The following is a 21,127-nucleotide window of genomic DNA, read 5'->3' on the forward strand; positions in this document are numbered from 1 at the left end:
AACATGGACATACAGGCGGGAAAACTCACAATATGACTTGTCGAAGGCCATGAAAGCCTTCGACAACACAAATCCACAAATGTCAAACCCACAAACATGAAGAGCCAATTGTACTGTTTATGTTTTCTTTTAAAAAGAAAACAAAAATCTGTGTAGGTATAGTTATTTGCTGTAGGTAAAATGAAGATGTCTGTCTTTCAAAAAGAAGAAAAGGAACATTCTAAGACAGACTTATTTTATTATGTTAGCAGACAAACAGCTGTTCCCTGCCCATCATAATTGGAGAAGAAAATGTATATCCTCCATTGCTAATACATCCCTAGAACAAAAAGGCACTTTAACAACACCTAATGCAATCCATGCTTTGAAGTTGATGGAAAACTCCCACTGATTTTAATGAAGGGGAGCTGTATATATATATATATATATATATATATATATATATATATATATATATATATATATTCATTGTTGCAAATGATACAAAGAATTTCTGAATTTCTGCACTCCTGTGTTCAGGAACAGTGTACAGTATTTTAAACAAAATCTGAGCAGGTGATGTTTCATTTTGAAGTAAACCAATTACACATCGATTTAACTTGGACCATATAATAAGAATGTGTTTCTGTGGTATCGGGGGAAGTTGGGGAAGAATAAGATGTTCCAAACATTATTGGGACAGATGGAAAAATACTCTGTTAGTCTTCATCTTGCAGATAGATTTTTTCTCACTTGGCAAGGTCAAAGTAGTTTCATTAACTACAGATCGCTGTATAAGGAACAGACAATGCCGACCTCAGTTCTACAAAGGAACTTTATAGTCTGGTTCCAGGAAATCTAGAAAAGTCAGGTAACATGTAGTCATAGCAACAAGCTCTGAGAGGAAAGTTCTCTCATCTTCCAAAATCTCCTGAAGAACTCATAGGGCCAAATAGTACAATAACCATGCAGATCTTTATGTGTCAGCCCATTTCCACTGTTGGAAAGGACTACAGAACAGCTCAAGTGGAATAACTCACTCGCGAATTAGGATGGCCCTGGATACAAAATAGATGAAGGTCAGCGTTCTCTCATTTTCGTAGGTATCAATATAAAGAAATCATGTAAATGATCATGAAAGTTCAAAGTCTCCACCTACTCATTCCCTTTTTCAAGCTGAAGTAGAAATGGTTGCTTTCTGTTATCTCCCCAGTCAAGGAAGATCATAAAAGAGCAGTCATTTCCATAGCTTCTTGCTTTCCCCAGGTTTCTCTTCTGACTCAATAAAAATGATTTGACTCTGCCTTGACTACTGCCACTAGCTTTGGTGCCTCTAACTGACCACATCTGCTTGAAAGGAATAGTTAACCAGACTTGAAGGCCATTCCACAAAAATAATGGCAAATCAGTGAAAAGCTGAGTTGTGGAAAGAATTATATTTGTGTTGCATATTAGTAGCTAACAGTTTTAGAAAATACTTGAAACAAAACCGCTGAGCTGCTGAACTTGCTGACTGAAAGATTGGTGGTTTGAATCTGGGGAGTGGAGTGAGCTCCTGCTGTTAGCCCCAGCTTCTGCCAACCTAGCAGTTGGAAAACATGCAAATGTGAATAGATTAATAGGTGCCGTTCCAGCGGGAAGGTAATGGCGCTCCATGCAGTCATGCTGGCCACATGACCTTGGAGGTGTCTACGGACAGCCTCGGCTCTTCAGCTTAGAAATGAAGATGAGCACCAACCCCCAGAGTCACACACGACAATGTCAGGGGAAACCTTTACCTTATGGCATGTATGAAATGTTCCTGACAGCCAGCCAGCCAGCCAGCTCCTTTCTCTAGATACTGCAATCCATGGTTTCTACTTTCCCAACCCCTAGTTCTCTGCCCCACCCCTTCATATTGGCATTTACATATGAGAAATCTGCCCTCCTCCACCCATTTTTTGTTTGTCAATAATGTTTTTTTTGTACTTCAACCTGTCTGAAAGCTAAGGAAGGCTAACCCTGATTAATAATTGAATGATAAATCAATAATGAATACCAGGTGCTGTCGGCTGTATTTGAGAAAGAACTGGCAAACTCCATGAAATTAATGGGGATACCATAAGTCATCAGGTGATTTGAGAGCACATGTACAAGGCAGTGGGCTATATTCCTGGACTGGCTGAGAAGACAAATCTGTTTCTGTATTTTGATATCAGATCTGAATTTGTTATTTATTCAAGCTTTATTATTCATTCAAACAACTATGAAATCTCAGTGGAACAAATTGTGGGTTCTTGGGTCCAGAATGTCTAGCTTCCCAGAAGATTGAATGAGACACAGATGGGTTGAAGGCAAAATCAGAGGCTTTATTATCAATGGCTGCATCCCACATTTGACACACATTTCATAATTTGAGGTCCAATACATCTCTATTTCAATTACTGACTAAATGATTTATTAACTGGTATGGTGACAAAATCTGCTATGACATTTATTTGTAATGTATCTGTTACTAATACTTTAAAAATAAATCTAAATATTACCTTTTATCAGGGTCTCTTTCTGTCCCTCTATGTAGGACTTAAGCTCCAGTCAACATGGCAAATAGTTAGGAAAGCTTTCATTCAAAACATCTGGAAGGTCAAAGATTTTCCATCTTCCCAATTTCTAGAAATGATTTTGATTGATGTAATTGTTGATTTTGTTGGTCAGTAATTACTACAATTTTTGTTGATCAACAATTAGAGCAAATTTGTTGTTTACTTTGCTTCGATGCCGTGTTCTCATATTTGGTCCTTCATAATTTAATTATGGTATACTGTAATGGCCAGTAGGCTGAGCAATCAGCTTGAAATGTGGTCCTATTATTGAGTGAGAAAGACCTTTGTTACCAGTATAGTCTCAAAGGAAAGGCAAGGAAAGAAACACTCAGCACAGCATCTCTGTATTGCATCCAGAATTTGAAACCCAGGTTATGGCCAAAACAAATGTATACTGCAGATGATAAACTCTTCATTTACTATTTTCATAAAATGAAACTACATTTCTTGGACACTGGATTTACTCATTGTTGCGCCAACAAAATACTGCAGTTGGCAGATATTTTAGTGATCTGCTTTTTTCAGTAACCTAGTTATGCACAGATTAATAAAACAGTGTTCTTACTCCATTTTCTTCATCCTTCATCTGCTATGAATTAGGCCAATAGTAAAGCTCACTTGCTCAAGCTTTAATAAGAATCTGCCCAGTAACAGCAGTACACGAGCCTTGTATCATATATATCTTATTTAAGAATCAACATAGCTCCGTCTCATATACAGCAATAATATCCTGTTTTCCACACAGGTCATATCTTTGCCACTGACTTTTAACAACAGGAAGGCAAACTAGATTTGACAGTTTGATTGCATGCAATTACAAGTACATTGTTTGTTATATAAATAGCAGCCAAAGGGAAACCCAGGTAGCCTTTGGATCACTGTGGAGTATGTGTGTGGATGTGAAGAGGAAAGACCTATTTCTCTCTCAATCTCTCTGTTATTTTTGTGACAAAAGCCACCTCTCTGATCTATTATTCGCATTTCAGGGAAAGTTTTCACTTGTGTGAAGGAGTTTCCACCGAAATCCAAAGAGTGGCTTTGTGGTGAAGACATTTCTAGGTACACTGACAGGAACAAGAAGAGTTAAACTTCCCTTCTTTACTTCTCAGACTCAATGTGGCTCAGGCGTTCCAATGCTAAAGCTATTTATACAAGAAAAATAAGCACATATGTTGCATTTCTGAATTAGTCATTATTAAAAGGGCTCTGAGGTTTTCACCTGACATTTGGGCTATGCAGAAATGCACAAATACTCCAATCCATGAATTCCGTATTGGCCTGGAGTATTGTGCATTCTGTGGACACATATATACATGCTCCCAGCTTCCATGGTCTGTGTGAGAGCCCCCATCTATACTGCCATTATAATGTAGATTGAACTGCATTAGATGGTCCATGTAGACTCATATAATCCAGTTTAAATGCATTGAACTGGATTATATGAGTCTACACTGACCATATAATGCAGTTTAATAGGGCCTGAGATGGCAGTGTAGATAGGGCCTGAAATGCTCTGATATATTTGGATCTGCTTTACAGTTTTAAAAATTATAGGTACATTTTTTTTCCAAATATCTTCTGACTCATGCACTAAGAATTGCAAGGGAGGTCCTGCCACTGCTGCTGAGAATGTATATAGTTGTGCAGTAGGGATGTGGGCAGTTACATTGCTTCCTGTTTTTATGTCTTCAGCTCCTTTAATGAGTAGCAGAATAACTTTTTAAGTAATTGCCCCAAAATGTATCTATATAACAGAAGAATTGAACAGAACATAGAATCTTGACATATGTAGCTTGGTGAGGATTTTTGAATTCTCTGCTAAAGAGCTCCACTGTAGTGCGCTTTTCTAAAAGACGGCATTAGAATTCTAAAGTAGAAAATTCTAAGTACTGCTTGAAGCTACAAATCTCAGGATTTCATAGAACACTGCCATGACAATTAGAGTGGCATGGAACATATTTAATTGTATAGAACAGATATACTAAAATAAGATTCAGGAAATGGAAAAATAGGAAAGCCATTTAATAACTGTAGTGCCTCCAGAGAAAAGGTCCCATTGGTATCAGGATTACTGTCATTGTTTTAAGGCAATAATGAAAAATTCAACATAAGAGACCATTACTTCTTTCTGTTAATAGCAAAAATGGCAGTCTAGCCACCTAGAAAGGAAACAAATATCAAGACTAGGTGATTGAAATAATTGTAGTTATTCCTTATGGACAAAGTAAAACCATACTGTACCTTCCATCCTATTATTAGTCCCAAGTAGAATGGACTTACCAAAATAATGGTGACATTTTGGTAGGTTTCCTTGGCTCAACAAATCTACTGAAGTTGCAAGTAGCAAAAGGATGCAAGCCTCTGTCAACAAAGTCAATAATGACTAACACAAACACTAAGTTTCCCACAATGACTTGTGGGCCGGATGTGCTCAGCCATGGTGCAGCTCATTGGGGGTCTCGGCAGCTCCGGGAGCCTCCCAGCCAAGAGGCAGCCTTGGCCTCACCTCTGCCTCTGTTGCTGGCTCCCAGCTCCAACTCTGTTGCTGCTGCTTCCTCCTCCTCCTCATCCTCTTCCACCGCCATCAGCTCCTGCAGATGGGTTTTGGCGATTCCTCAAAGTGATGAACTGCCTGAAAGAGGCAACAGGAGACTTCTAGACACAGGCATCAAAAAACCCGTCCCACAGATAACCAAAATGTTTTGAACTGAATTGTGATTATGTGGAAAAAATAATGTAAAACCTATGCTATAATCCGTGTAAGTTTTATTAAAATATATTCATTCTTTGTATTTTTAAAAATATCTTGTAACTTAACTTTCTGGATATCATTCATACTACTACACTGCTTGTATTTTTTTAAAAAATATACTGTCTGGGAATTTAGGGAAAGTCAGATCCAGAATTTTTGTTTTGGAAAATGAAGATCCTAACCTGAAAGCTTGCTTAGCCACACACTTACAGCTCAGAATTTATTTCACATTGGTTTACTTTGCTGCCTTCAATCCCTATTAATTCGTTTTCTTTTTTAAAAAAAATTAAATCTGCATAATCAGAAAGTAATTCAGTACAGAGGAAAAAAATTAATCAATTATACAAATTTCAAAATGCTAAGAGTGCTATGTTGTTCAGTATTTACTTAAATTGCAAATCAATGCGCCCACTGTTTATAAATCAGTATTCCTGAAAGGGAAGTAATGAAGGCTAATCAGAAGTGGTATCATAGTGATAACTTCATGCTCCCAGCTTTTTGGTATGTGAAAGGAAACAGCTACTTCAACAGATGCTTTTGCAGCATAAACATAAATATTGGGTGGATTTGGAAATAATAATTATTAGGAAAAGGAAGATAGATTATAATTGATTACAGCAAAACCTGTAGTTATTTTGTTATCATCTTACTACCTATGATGGTAATCACCAGATTATTTTAAGATGTCATGATCCAGCTGGGTCTTTCCAAGTTAAGGTTATCTTCATGACAAGACTGAGGTGGGCATTTGAACATATGAAAGCCTTCTACTAAAGCAGCCTTCCTGGCAATCGCTGGATTAGTCATGCTGACTGGGGATGGTGGAAGCTATAATCCAACACATTTGAAAAGCATCTGATTTCAGAAATCTGCTAGGGAGTTGTCTGTCCATTCAGACTAGGTAGTAGGGTTGTCCAAATATTCGTTATGTTTCTCGTTTCGTAATTATTTCGGATTGTTCTCGTTTTTTGAAACGAGTATTGAAACATTTTTCCTGGGCGCAACTGGCAATGTAATTCGAACCATCGTTGGCCCATTCTCTAATTGTTTCTTAAAATTTTCGTTAAATTTTTTCATTCCAAATTTTTTTTTAAAATTTTTTAAAAAAAATTTTTAAATTTTTTTTTGTTTCTGCAACCTAACATGAATGGGAGCCTAGCGCAGCCTAAATGGCTACCGCTCCCTGGCCAATCAGAGACTTCCACGATGGCTGAAAAAGGTGGGGGCTAGCGTCTTCCGTGTCCACGTGGAGGATCTCTGTAAAAATCCCCTCCCCAACTGAGCCAAGCCATTCTGGGTTGGGATACCGAGGAGAGAGGGTGTTTCGCGCGCGCTGGGAAGCTGCTTGCTTGCTTGGGGGAGAGAGGGCTAAGTGACTGGGGGTAGAGTGTTTCTGTTGTTGCTGGTTCGATATTGTGTTTTTTTGGGGGGAAATTGGCTGGGGGCTTGGGGCAGAGTCCTTGCTGTGGCTGGCTTTAGGAAACTTTTTTTCCCCAAAGGACATCTGCATCCCTGCTAGTGCTGAGCTTGGGGTGCTTTCCATCTACTCCTGAGGGAGACCTTTTGCCTTTCTGTTTTCTTTTTTGGAATTTAGCAATCACCACATCAGCCCTTCTTTGCAATCCTGAAAGGGGGGGGGGATTGAAAATAATAGTTTCCAAAGGACGTCTGCGTTCCTGCAAGTGCATTGCTTCCCTCCCGCTCCGTTTGTAATCCCAAGCCCCCGGGCTGAGTGTTATTGCAGCAATCACAAAGACACACATTGTTTTCAAACCTAAAGGGTACATTGGAAGAAATAGTTTCCAAAGGACGTGGGGCACCCGCCAAGGCATTGCTTCCCTCACACTCCATTTCTATTCCCAAGCCTTGGGCTGAATTTTATTTCTGCAATCACAAAGTCAGACATTGATTTGATTCAATAGAGGGTCCACAGCAATTTATAGTTTCCAAAGGACGTGGGCACTCCTGCAAGGCATTGCTTCCCTCACACTCCATTTCTATTCCCAAGCCTTGGGCTGAGTTTTATTTCTGCAATCACAAAGTCAGACATTGATTTGATTCAATAGAGGGTCCACAGCAATTTATAGTTTCCAAAGGACATGGGCACTCCTGCCAAGGCATTGCTTCCCTCACGCTCCATTTCTATTCCCAAGCCTTGGGCTGAGTTTTATTTCTGCAATCACAAAGTCAGACATTGATTTGATTCAATAGAGGGTCCACAGCAATTTATAGTTTCCAAAGGACAGTGGCCCTCCTGCCAAGGCATTGCTTGGCGTGTGCTGCATTTCTAATCCAAAGTCTACACAAGTAGAAGAGGGACTTTTACAGTGATAAGAACCCAATTGAACAGGAAATAAGACTTTCAAACCAGGAACAGGTTTCTTCAAATATTGAAAAATAGTGTATTATAAAAGGTTATGAAAATTCGCCAAAAATCATAGGAGACAGGAAACATTCTGCAATTTGTTGAGCAAAGAGTGTGGAATGTGTTCTCCCACTGTACCAAATTTGATGAGAATAGCTCAAGAAATGAGGGCGGGAGACCCCCAGAAAAGTCCCCCCCCGGTTTCCTTTTTTTTTTTTGGCGATTGCGCATGCGCGTTCGCCATTTTAGAAACATTTTAGAAACATTACGAATTTTTTGGAAATATCCGAAAATTTTGGGTGAAACATTAAGAAATAATTTCTATATCGAAGAGCCGGCACCCCCTACTTTAGAAACGAGAATTGAAACATTTTTTCCATCGATCGGACAAGCCTACTAGGTAGGTCTCCTGTGCTGAATGTCTCTCCCATAAATTACTTGCTATCAAATAAACAAATAGGTATCCCAAATTTCAAAGCTAGCCATTAGTGCTGTGTGAAATGTTAATGTTTTCAATTGATTTTATGGTTTTATTATTTTAAGCTGTTCACTGTTACAAACTGTTTTCATATTCAAAAAATAAAAAGTGATATCAAAATGCTATAAATATAAAACCAAATACCAATGATTGTCTGTTTCTGTCAACAGAATTATTTATGGTGGTTCTAAATTTGGAAATGTTTTCTAAGGTAAACAGACAAAAACTCACCAAGTGCGCTGAAATGAAATGAATCAATAAAAATAACCAAATGCTCTAGTAACAAATGACTAAAACAGAACAAACCGCAAGAATAAAGCCACTGGTGAAATTAAAACATGGATTGGAGCCAAACGGGAGAAGCCTTCGGGGATGGAAATGACAATGGAAAGATAAAAGAGCTGCTCTATAATGAGGAGGCAGTGTTGGGGGGGGGAGGAGGAAACTACACAAAGCAAGCATTTGTCTAACCATTGAGAGCAGGCTGATGTACAGACACAACTGAGAAAGGTTTTGGTTGAAGGATTCTGGGGAGCTCTTGTTATTATGTACAGTTAAGTCGGTTCTGACTTATGGTGTTCCTATAAATGGGAGAACTCCAAGATACCCTATTATTAAAAGCCCTTGCAATCCATGTCTTCTTTGAGTTCAATCTTCCTCCTTTTTTCCTGCCACCTTCAGCTGTATGGACTGCTATTGTCTTTCCCAAGGAATCTCCTATGTCTACAGTATGGCAGGCCTTATTTAAGTGATTTTGGCTTCTACCCTGTTTCCCCTAAAATAAGACATCCCCAGAAAATAAGACCTAGTATAGGTTTTGTTGAATTGCTAAATATAAGGCCTCCCCCGAAAGTAAGACCTAGCAAAGTTTTTGTTTGGAAGCATGCCCGCCGAACAGAACACCAGAGCATGCAGGATCGGTAAATGTACGTACCATAGAGTGTTGTACATGGAAATAATGGTAGTAACAAGAAATTCTTGATAGGATTCACAGTTTGTCTGGTTATACTGGTTTGTGATGACATCTACTGTACAAGTGTACAGTATACAATAAATGTTCATTTTTTTTGTTCAACAATAAATGTGAATTCCTCTTCATGGAAAAATAAGACATCCCCTGAAAATAAGACCTAGAGCATCTTTGGGAGCAAAAATTAATATAAGACACTGTCTTATTTTCGGGGAAACACGGTATGAGTCTTAAAGCTTGATTTGCTTTAGGGTCCATTTTGGGGGGCAGTCTAAGTTAGCCCTTCTCTATCATTATATTTCACATAAATTGATTTTTCCCTGTCAGTTTTCTTTATCATCCATCTTTCATATCCATTCATAGTAATAAAAATACTATTGTTACTTTTGTGTCCAGTATATATTCTTACATTTGAATGCCTTAGCTAGTTCCTTTATAGCTGCCCTGCAAAGCCTTATGACCTCATCACATGGGATAGTTTTGTCGGCATGCACCGGTTCCTTGATAGTTTTATGACAGAGCCCACCAGCTCTCATCCTATGATGTAAAACTACTTCCGTTGGGGCTCTGTGGTAAAACTATAGAGGAACCAGCACATGCTGCAATGGCAGCAACATGGGTGGACGCTTCCTCCTGTGGGAAGAGATAGTGGGAAAGCCAGGTGATGTGGAATGTAGGGTGATGGCTTCCCCACACATCCCATCGGGCATTGCTAGATTCACCACAATGTTTGGTGATTCCGGTGGCAAGCCTGATGAGGTCGTTAGAGTGTATGTACAATTAATGTAGAATTATTAGCATTGAGCCACTGCAGTTAAAGTGATGTCAAACTGCATTGTGTCGAGCTGGATGAGGGTGAAAAAACTGAAGTTGAATCCAGACAAGTCAGAAGTACTCCTGGTCAGTCGCAAGGCCGAACAGGGTATAGGGTTACAGCCTGTGCTGGATGGGGTCACATTCCCCCTGAAGGCACAGGTTTGCAGTTTGGGAGTCCTCCTGGACACATCTCTGAGCATGGAACTGCAGGTGTCAGCGGTGACCAAGGGAGCATTCGCACAACTAAGACTTGTGAGCCAACTGCGCCCATACCTTGGGAAGTCTGACTTGGCCATGGTAGTCCACACTCTTGTTACATCCCGTTTAGACTACTGCAACATGCTCTACATGGGGCTGCTTTTGAAGACTGTTTAGAAGCTGCAAATAGTCCAACGTGCTGGGGCATCGCACAGGGAGCATACAACCCCCTGCTGCGGCAATTCCACTGGCTGCCTATTAGCTACTGAGCATGATTGCTGGCTTTAGCCTATAAAGCCTTGAACTGCTCCGGTCCAACTTGCCTGTCCAAATGTGTACCAGTTCATAGATTAAGATCTTCCGGGGAGGTCCTGCTCTCAGCCCCACCGGCCTCACAGGAGAGATTGGTGGGGACGAGTGACAGGGCCTTCTCGGTGGTGGCCCCAAGGCTGTGGAACTCCCTCCTGAGTGAGATCAGGTTGGCCCCCTCCCTCCTGACCTTTAGGAAACAGCTAAAGATCTGGCATTTGGCCCATCATAGGAATACTTAAAGTTAAAGTGAAAGGTGAAAGTACAAGTAATTAATTAATAAAGATGTTGAACAGGACCAGGCTCAGAACAAAAATAAAAATAAACACAATAATCATAATCATAATATTTTTTGTAATCTATAAGGATGATTTTGTTTTGAAATTCATTTATACATTTCTTTAGCCAACACATGTTTTGCAATATGATCTCTAGTGCTTCTTCTGTTTCTAAACTCATCTTGAACATCTGGCATTTCTTACTCAGTATATGATATAGATTGTTTTGTTTTGTAAAATGTTGAGCACCACTATGCTATGAGAAAATAATTAAATGGTATGATAGTTACTCAAACCCCTAATGTTTCTGTCTGGGGTCTGAAATGTGTACTGAACATTTACAGTTCATGAATAATTGTTTGGTTTTCCATATTTGTTATTAGACTTTGGATGGGTTCTGTTTCTATAGTTTGAAATGGATTTACTGGTATGCCATCTGTTCCTGGTGATTTATTTCCCTCAAGCAGAGTTTCTATTTCACATTCTAAACTTCATTATATGGTTAGTGTAGACATATAATGCAGCATTAAACTACATTATACGAGTCTACACTGACCATATAATTCAGTTTTTATCTGTATTATATAACAGTGGAGATGGGACCATAGTTTCTCAGAAGCTGAGTTCAAAAAAGTAACTTTCACAAGCTGTGCAACTGAAAAGTCTGTATTGAAGATCATAATACCTCAGGAAGGTTGCAGTGAAACAAGGTATCTTTCAGATATCCAGATTGCAAACTATTTGACACTTTGAAGGTCATAACAGCATTTTGAACTGGTTCTCAAAATTGTCTGGAAGGCACAGCAGTTAATCTCAGATGACTGAGAAATATTCTAAGATTGGCTATTATAACTGACATGGCAATAGTATATTTTGCCCACCAACCTTTTAAAAATCGCTTCAGCCTTTCCTCCAATTATCATTAATAAAGTGTTCATCAACCTAGGTTATTTGCAGGCTTGTAGCCGGGGGAGAGGGGAGTATTTAAGGGTTCAACCCCCCTGAAATGTTTTAGTTTTTTAAAAAAACCTGGTTTAGTCAGAAATTTTAACTAGTTAACCAATTCATGAGAAAACCAGACTGTTTTTCTAGCCTGAAACATTTCGGGGGGGGGGGGGGGAGTTGAACCCTTAACCCCTCCTCCCTGGCTTCAGGCATGGTTATTTGTGATCATAACTGGAGATTCGTAGAGTGGACAGACCTCATTCTTTCCTCAGATGACCTTTTCTGTTGCTGTGAAGAGCAGGTCTCAAAAATGTTTCACATCTGCATCTTTTGCTATAATTAGAACAACAAGTTTTTAACAGCATTCAGATGCAAGGCTGCGGATGACCAGATGTGAGATTGTGTAAAAGTCAAACCAGAGGAGCCTAAGCTCTTAACTGTTTAAGACCATTTAATGCTACAGAGGGGTGGCTATATTAATTTCCCTTCTGCACACATGCCACAGGTTTGTTTTTTTCGTGTCAGGAGCAACTTGAGTAACTTCTGGAGTGAGAGAATTGGCCGTCTGCAAGGACATTGCCCAGGGGACGCCCGGATGTTTTGATGTTTTAACCATCCTTGTGGGAGGCTTCTCTCATGTCCCCGCATGGAGCTGGAGTTGATAGAGGGAACTCATCCGCACTCTCCCTGGGTGGGATTCGAACCTAGCAGCTTTTGAAGGTCAGCAACCCAATCTTCAAGTCACTTAGTCCACTACGCCATCTGGGGGCTACAGTTAGGGTTAAGATGCACATTCAATGTGCAGCAAAACATCAGATAGAGACATCCTGATTTTCCTACAGACAACTGACTAAGTTTGCTATGGATTCCAAACCTGACAAAGACACCTGATCCAAGTTTAAACCAACAGCATTCTATTATTCTATTCTATTCTATTCTATTCTATAGGCAATTACTCGTGGCTGAGTATGATTGTCTTCCTAGGGCCTCATCAGAAAGGCCAGGAAAAGCAACCTGCTTAGCTTGGCCTATGTGACAAAAGAGAGGGGCAGCAGAACAAATCTGTTGCCCTGTGCACAGCTCTCTCTCAGTGACACTTTCCTCATCACATGGGGAACGTGTTGTCCTCACAGAAAGGACCCATGCAGGAAGCCTCCCATGTTCTGGGGGAAGCGTCCAATGATGCTTCTTCCCCAGTTAGGGGTGGAGCCTCTGTGTCACGACCCCGGCTACAGAGCACCAATAACCATACGCAGAGGCCAGATTCTAACTAATATCTTTATTAGGGAAATATATAAGGTTAATAAAAACAAATGTAAAAGTTAGTTCAGAAGCGGACCTTTCAGGAAAGGTCAAAATTAGTCCAAAAAAGCAATGTCCAATAAGAAATATTATGGTCCAAAGTTGTAATCCAATAACCGAAACACTCACTTTGCCAGGCAAAGTGAGGGGAGATGACAAGGTCCTTTAGTCCATAAACTTGAGCAAGGCTAGGTAATAACTTGATACTTGAAACAAGGCTTAAAACGTGGAACAAGGTAACTAGGAACAAGAACAAGGTCCGTGGAATAACTTGGTAAAATCCGTGGAACAAGGCAAGGATTGGTCCTGGGAAACAAGGCAAAGTCCATAGATAAACAAAGGCTGGGAAGCAAGGCGAAGGCTGGATAGCAAGGCAAGGCTTGAGCAGGAGCGAGGCTTGAATCGGAGCGCGCTGTCCAGACACAACTCGCTCCGTAGGCTGACGAATTGACTCCGCGAAGTTACTACGCGGGTAAAACACCTATATAGAGTCTAACTTTCCCACCGAAGCAGTTCTCTGGGAATCAGAAACGAAAGCTAAACTCTGAGACCAGATGTTAAACTCCTTAAAGATTCTCACGAGAAGCAGTCTTAATTGGCTACATTCTTAGCCGCAATCCTCGCACTCCTGCGCGAAGCTGATTCCAAACTTCTCTGTTGTTTACAAAACTCCCGGCGCAAGAACACGGGAGAAGTAGGCTCTGGGCTTGTTTGACATACTTCTGGGAGACAACTTTCTTGCAGGTGCAAGGTTCCCAGATCTGCCTGGGAAAGATCTGGCTGAGAGGAATCCAGTTCAGACTGGGAAGGTAAAAAACCCAAGTTTTCATCTTCATCAGGAATTACAATGTCCTGAGCAGGACTACAAGGCCCATGGGTCATCACACTCTGTCACACGACATCATGTGATGTCCAGCATGGGGCTCCGCCCTGAAAATGCCAAGGGTAGAGACTTAGCATTGAGTCCATAATTGACTTTGGAGACCTATTCTGGATCCACATGATTTTTCACTTGAGGACATAGATTTCCATGTAAAGGTGGTCATGACAAGGCTAGGCTTGATATGCCTTCCTTTTGGCATGTTTCTTCCTTTCTCCCTCTATTTGTGCCTCTTCAAAATTATTCCTATCATATAGAGATTCTCTTTTAATGAGAAAACAATTGGCTTTATACAGAATCTTGATGAAGAGATGATTAATTATCAAAACATGAAACAGAAGCAACACTGAAGACAACATGAAAGGAGACAGTTGCTACTGTGTGTGAATAAGCAAAATTATTCATCTTTGCTGGCTGAGGCAGAAAATGTAACTTGATGTGACAGAACAGCGGAGCCATTCAAAGAACGATGACCTAGTCACAACAATGAATAAAACAACCTTGACAGCAGCATCTTGTATGGGTTGTAAGAAGTTAAAGAGTGGCTGAGGTCACAATGAAAGGATTCTGCAAAGGCAAGAAGGGAGGGTAGCAAACCCCAGAGGTGAATTGCTGCTGGTGAAAAACGAAAGATAAAGCAAATGGAAATGGAAGCTTTCATTAAATGTTGTTATGTTGTTAATTTTGAGTAGAGGGATTGTTTGTGGAGGGGTTTTTTTTTGGGGGGGGGTGTAATTTGCTAAAATAACATCAGGATTATTCAGCAACTGAAAGTATAATTGAGTCATTCCTCCTCTCCCAGTTAGCATAATGGTCTAAAAAAGGGAATTTTTCTCAGCTCTGGTAGAACTTATTTTTTTACTGGGATGGAAGAGTTGTGGTGTACAAAATCTGAGATGACACAGACGGAGCCGTCCTTAGGTAATTTTCTGGAGTAGGCAAACGGAACTTTGGCACCCCCCCTGGGGAGGCGGGGCAGGAAGGAAGATGTTCCTGGGCGCTTTGCTGAGGAGAAAAGCGGTGCCCACTTCTCTCCTCAGCAAAGCGCCCAGGAATGTTTTCCTTCTCGCCAGGAAGTCGTTTCTGGGCGCTTTGCTGAGAAGTGTGGAACACTTTCCTGGCAAGGCCTTCCTTCCAGAGCCAGGATTTGCCTGAACGGTGCCCCCAACAAGATGGCACCACAGGCAAATGCCTAGTTGGCCTGGGGGGTGAACTGCCCCTGGACACAAAGAATGTGAACAGAATCCCTCTTGCGGATGAAGAGGAATTCCTTAATTTCTCTTGTCTTAAACCGACGTGGAGGAACCAGAACTTTCAACTGAACTGAGCTATTTAAAATGATAGCTAATGTAACAATCTAAATTATAGAAAAACATTGGTAATATGACTCCACTTGTCAATTTAGAAAACATTACCCCGGTGGCGAAGTGCGTTAAAGCACTGAGCTGGAGACCGAAAGGTCCCAGGTTCAAACCCGGGGAGCGGCATGAGTGGCCGCTGTTAGCTCCAGCTCCTGCCAACCTAGCAGTTCAAAAACATGCCAATGTGAATAGATCAATAGGTACCGCTCCGGCGGGAAGGTAACGGTGCTCCATGCAGTCATGCCGGCCACATGACCTTGGAGGTGTCTACGGACAACGCCGGCTCTTCGACTTAGAAATGGAGATGAGCACCAACCCCCAGAGTCAGACATGACTGGACTTAATGTCAGGGGAAACCTTTACCTTACCTTTACCTATAGTTTTCAAACTAAAATGTTACAATAGTATGAATAACTGTGGTTGGAGCTGTCCAGTGGTGGATTCACATACTTTGGAGATGATTAAATAAGCAAAGAAATATGAAGAAATCAGTGTCTAGCCCCAAAGAAGATGGGTTTTCACAACAGGAGAGAAATTATGAAGACATTCAGCTAAATAATAATAACTGATTTACAAAGAACATTGCTCCAACTCTGCCTTAAAACTATAAATAACAATTTCAGGGTCACTTGTTAGTTTAGATAAGAACTCTGGAATTTTTAGTGGGAATATTGGAAATTTTTATAAAGATTGTAATAGAATATATGTAACTCTCCATTTATGAAACTAAAATAATGTACAACTCCATGAGTTATAAATATTAATATTAATACTGTAATTCCTTTATGACAGCCTTACATCAAAATTCTGACTTTTAGTTAGTGATGACTTTGGGTGACATTTATTAACCCTTACAGGTTCATCCCTAGCATAGATGTTATAATGAAGACTGAAAATTGCATGTCAGTTAATCTAGATTTAAAGACTGGAGCTATCCAAGACATTGACACTTTTTTGAAGACAAGGTACATAACCACAGACAGTTCCTTTAAAGTTTGGCTTGAGAGTTATAGTAAATTCAGCACTCACTCATGAGAAGACTATAGTCTCTACATATATTGCTCTTCTAAAAAGTGGAGATTGAAGGCAATCAGGTTATTGGATTTCAGATCTCATGAGCCTTAACCAATATACCCAGTGGTGAGGAATGTTGGGATTTATAATTCACTAACATTGGGAGAACTGTGCCTTTTTCTCCCCAGCTGGAAAATGTGCATATTCGCATCACTGTATATCCCTGCACTCGCAAAAACCATGTGATTTTCTTCCCTCCCCCCTGTGGAGACTGCTCCAGCACATGTCTGCTTTTAAAAAGCCTGAAACAGCTGATTAGGCCGTGAAACAGACACACAGCTGATTTTAAGGAAGCATAAATGGAGAGCAATTAGAACTCCCCAAAACCTTTTATTTGAACTTTATAACATTAAACAGAGTTTAAATAAACAACTGGGAAAGAGAGAAGTTCCCGGCAGAATTTTTTTTTAATTCCCTCCGTTATGTGCTGAAACTCATACGTGCACATGCAAATCTGCTATTATTTATATTGATATATTTGCATGTGCACATAATCGCATATACGGTCCAGCGCATAACTGATTTTTTAAAAAACCTTCAGCCAGATTTCCCCTGTCTGCCCTCGATCTTGTTCCAATACAGAGAAAGCCTGTGAGGATAGCGGGGGACCCAATTCTGGGACTAACAAATCTGAGGACCTAGAGTCAGGTCCTGAGATTTTTAAACTTCCATTTGAAACCCACATTTTCATGCTATCTGGAAGTAACAAGAGCCTCCACTAGTTGGGGACTACAATTGTATTAAAACTAGAAGATATGCAATATTCATCCAGTATTGTTGATGAAAAGAAATCCACAAGATTTCTTTATTTCTGTGTAATTTGCACCATGCTGTGGCTGCTAACTGTCAAGCTGGAATAGCTTACTTTATAAAATGTGGCTCTTTGTAAAATATTTCGTCTACAACTTCCATCAGCTTTAGGTAGTATTGACAATGGGGAGCAACAGTAGGAATTACAATAATAATAATAATAATAATAATAATAATAATAATAATAATAATAAGAAGAAGAAGAAGAAGAAGAAGAAGAAGAAAACAAAACAAAACAAAACAAAACAAAACAAAACAAAAACAATTCCTGGAAGGACAGAGTTACTCACTGCTGATCTATGAAGAAAATGCAAATCCAAATTAATATCTGCTCACCTAGACATAGGTCATCATTATTTTTTATTTTTACTACTTTTAAGGGTTAGTAAAGAGAGAAGCTTACATTTTTGCAGTGTGATTATTTATCCTCTTGTTCTGTTGCATCAAATTCAAAGCATTTAGAGGAGGAAAGGAAAAGAACGAGATGACTGTCATTTACCACTAAATAATGTACCTCACTGACTAGTAATGTACTGGACACAGTGACATGCTGAAATATTTGCTGAACTGTCATTCTTCCAGCAAGGAAAAAAAATACTTCCCTTTAGGAGAAAAGATCAGGGGATAACAAGAAATAGGCAGCAAGCATGTTATGCCCATCATAGCTGAATAAATCAAACATATTAACAACATGGAAGAAACAGTTATTTCCTCAAAAATGTGTAATAAAGCTAGGCCTCCACATTCATTGGGGTTAGGGGCACAGGTGGAAAAGTGAGAGAGAACACTTCTCTCAACATCTCTAAGTCCTTGTACACAGGTCTACTGTATAGTCAATATCTGCTGATAGATGATCATGTTGGAAGACCTACAAATGCCTTGAGAAGTATTCTGTTTAAAAATAATTGGGTCCTCCAGTAGAAGTTGACTGTAGACCCGTGCCAGAGAGCTCAGAGATTCCTAGAGACCACATCAATGAAATCTGCAAAAGTCAAACTCGTAAATATGGAGGGCTGACTGTATTTACTGTATTCATCTATAGTGGTAAAATAATTTTGTTTCAACAAGCAGAAATAAACAAATTGGCAATTTAAAGCATTTATATACATCCTTCTTTTATGCTTGACAAGCAGATGGTGTGGGATCTACATAGGCAGCAATTTGATGTAGTAAATGAAATAGTAGAAGAGTCTTACTGCTTTAAACTTGAGGCTTATGCAAACCAAGTCATTTTATCCAGATGCTGATATTTCTGTCTTTGGATTTAATTCTGTTGATTTTCTGATGGGCTTCAAGTTGTCTCTTGCCTCATTGTGATATATGAGAATAATCAGGCCTGTTTGACATTTTTATGCCACCAATATTGAACAAATATACATTACTGCTATGAGTTTGGGGGGAAAGCAATTTATAAATTATTGCAGGATCTGAGCAAAGAATTGAAAGTTTGTATGGAAATTAAAACAAATGAACAACAAAAAGAAATATTCTTTGTGTCCCAAGTATGAATTGCAAATGATTTCTCTTATACCCTTCTATGATTTTGGGATCCACTATCAGATTACATGTCACAAGGTATCTAAAAAAAGCAGAAAACGGTTTTATTAAAAAAGTGAATGTTCCACTAAAAAGATCACAATGCAATATAAGTCAGATTTGTATATTCGACATTACTAATCTTTCAGTAATTTGTATATTTGATATTACTGATCTTTCTTTGCAGATAATTATTTCAACATGAGGCATAGTAAGTGCTTTGATTTGTGGTACTGTAAGGTTAGATCAGACTTCTGTAACTAACAAACCAAATGGTGAAATGGGCCAGCTCTCTCCAACCTAGAGCTCTTCAGGCATGCTTGGCCTCAATTCCTGTCTTCCCACAAACAATTGTGGAAGCACAAAAGTTGTAGTCCAATACATCTAGAAATCACCAGCATTTAAACTAGGATTGACAATCAGTAAAATGCATTCATTATCATTGTCCTTGATCTGAGGCTAATCTGGACTAAATCCCAGTACAATAGCCAATTAGAGTACGCAGATTTTAAAAAATGGTCTCTCTAGCTCTAGACATCTCTAGGTCTTCCAGCTTGACTCTAAGGTGAATTTCTGCTGGAAGTTAATCTCAGGTTGGAGGACCTAGAGATGCCTTGAGAGAACTTCTCTCTAGAATCTTTGGCTTCCCTAGTATGATCCAACTGAAGCTGACCATTGAGTGATGCTGTAGAGAGGTGTTCTCTCAGATTAAAAAAAAAAACAGAAGATTTTTTTGTGATCTTTCATTTTTGCACCTGTGTCCTGAACCCCAGCAAATGTGGAGGGCAGACTTGTAGATATATGGAAGCAAAGTCTAAATACATTGTAATCAAGGTTCTATCTGAAAACCGTACTGTTCAGTTGCTTTTTCAGCTACACACACACACACACACAGAGTTAATGGCACATGACAAATCTCTGTCTATAGTTATAAAAGGACATTGATCTATGATATCATTATTGAGAAGACTGAAAAATTATTTGACGCATCAGTAGCACATCTCATAATGTTAAACCATCTATTATTTCATTCCCAGTAGGGTTCTTAGATGATAACAGGAACCAATATTTGGCAAAGTGATAACAAATTTATAATATAATAGAATGAAATTTATAAAAGACTTCCTTAACCCAGACGGGACAATAAAAGACTGGGAAACAATAAAGGATAACTGTGGTCAATGTAACTGGCTTCTATGGAACGGTTTGAAATGAAGGATTATGGACTGGAGGAAAAAGGAAGGGACAGAATCAGATTTTGACCAAATGGTAAAGTGGAAATTAGAAAAGGAGAAAGGCCTGATGGGTTTCATATACAAGAAATCAATTGGAAAACAATTCAAATTAAAACAAACATTGTCTGAGATATGGAAAGGGGACCTGAACAGTAATGAGTTAGATATCAAACACTGAATGAATTCAATCAAAAAATTAAAATACATAGGGACCAGAAAAACACAGAGGAAAATATTTCCCAAATGGTATAGAACCCCAATTAAATTAGCTCACATAACCAATTTAAACATACAATATTATTTTCACACAGATGTGGAGGAATTTAATTCCATATACACATGTGGTAGGACTGCGCTAAAGTACAAAATTTTATAACAAGGTAAAGAAGGAAATTGAAGAATTCACATGGCATAAACTGAAGTTGAACAAAAAAGAATTCTTCGTTCAGAAAGTAGATAGGAAGGATAACATTGAAGACTGGGTCAAAATTATAAATATATCACAGTCACTGCCCAAGCAACTGTGGTGTTGGGCTGGAAAGTGGGAGGTTTAAAAAATGGTTTGAGTATTTAGCAGATGTTATGCTCCAGGATTACTTCTTAGAAAGGAGAACCAAATATACATCAGGCCGAATCAAGAAGTGGGATATGAAATGGGGAAGATAGGTAGATAGAGTAAAAAAAGGAAAATACAAAGAACTGAACCATGCACTCTCCACAAGGGAAGGGAGGAGAGTAATATTGTTAGACACTTGTGGAAGATAATCACGGAGTTGGCAATGTTGAGAAAATTGAGTGAATTATATGCTGTTTGTACTGGTTGCTGAAATTGATATTATTCTACCTGTGTTAAAATCTATTTTAAAAATGGTGTTACTTATGTAAAATAGAAAAGCTAAGGCTTGCTTTTTGTAATTTTGAATATTTTCAAACAATGGATGGTTGAATACAGAATCTGTGGATATGGGGGGTGGGCTAACAGTATTATCTTATTCCTGCAGGAAAATTTTGATAAATCCCGAATTTTCAAGATTTTGTTACATTAGCTTGTGGTGGGGTATGGATGAGAAGCATCCACATCTGATGGAATATACATATTTGATTTGCTCACAATGCAGTGTTGGTGAGATGGTTTGTTTGCTGTTCTGCCCCCCTCCCTCCCTCCCCCCCTCCCTCCCTTCCTTCCTTCCACAGATCACAATAGCAAATTATACTTTAATAACAGAGAGATGATGTAACCTCCAGAACCACCCTCTC

General features: G+C 39.3%; 1 long non-coding RNA gene across 1 annotated transcript in view; it reads right to left on the reverse strand.

Annotated features, from left to right (window-relative positions):
- Positions 1 to 2,306: 2,306 nt before the first annotated feature.
- The window catches only part of LOC134298070 (uncharacterized), a 116,228-nt gene continuing 97,407 nt past the window's right edge, over positions 2,307 to 21,127 (reverse strand). The window contains exon 2 of the long non-coding RNA XR_010005045.1: positions 2,307 to 5,193. This is a non-coding gene — a long non-coding RNA (uncharacterized LOC134298070). The remainder of the gene's footprint in view (positions 5,194 to 21,127) is intronic.

The sequence above is a fragment of the Anolis carolinensis genome, chromosome 3, assembly GCF_035594765.1.
Source record: "Anolis carolinensis isolate JA03-04 chromosome 3, rAnoCar3.1.pri, whole genome shotgun sequence".
NCBI classification, from domain to species: domain Eukaryota; kingdom Metazoa; phylum Chordata; class Lepidosauria; order Squamata; family Dactyloidae; genus Anolis; species Anolis carolinensis.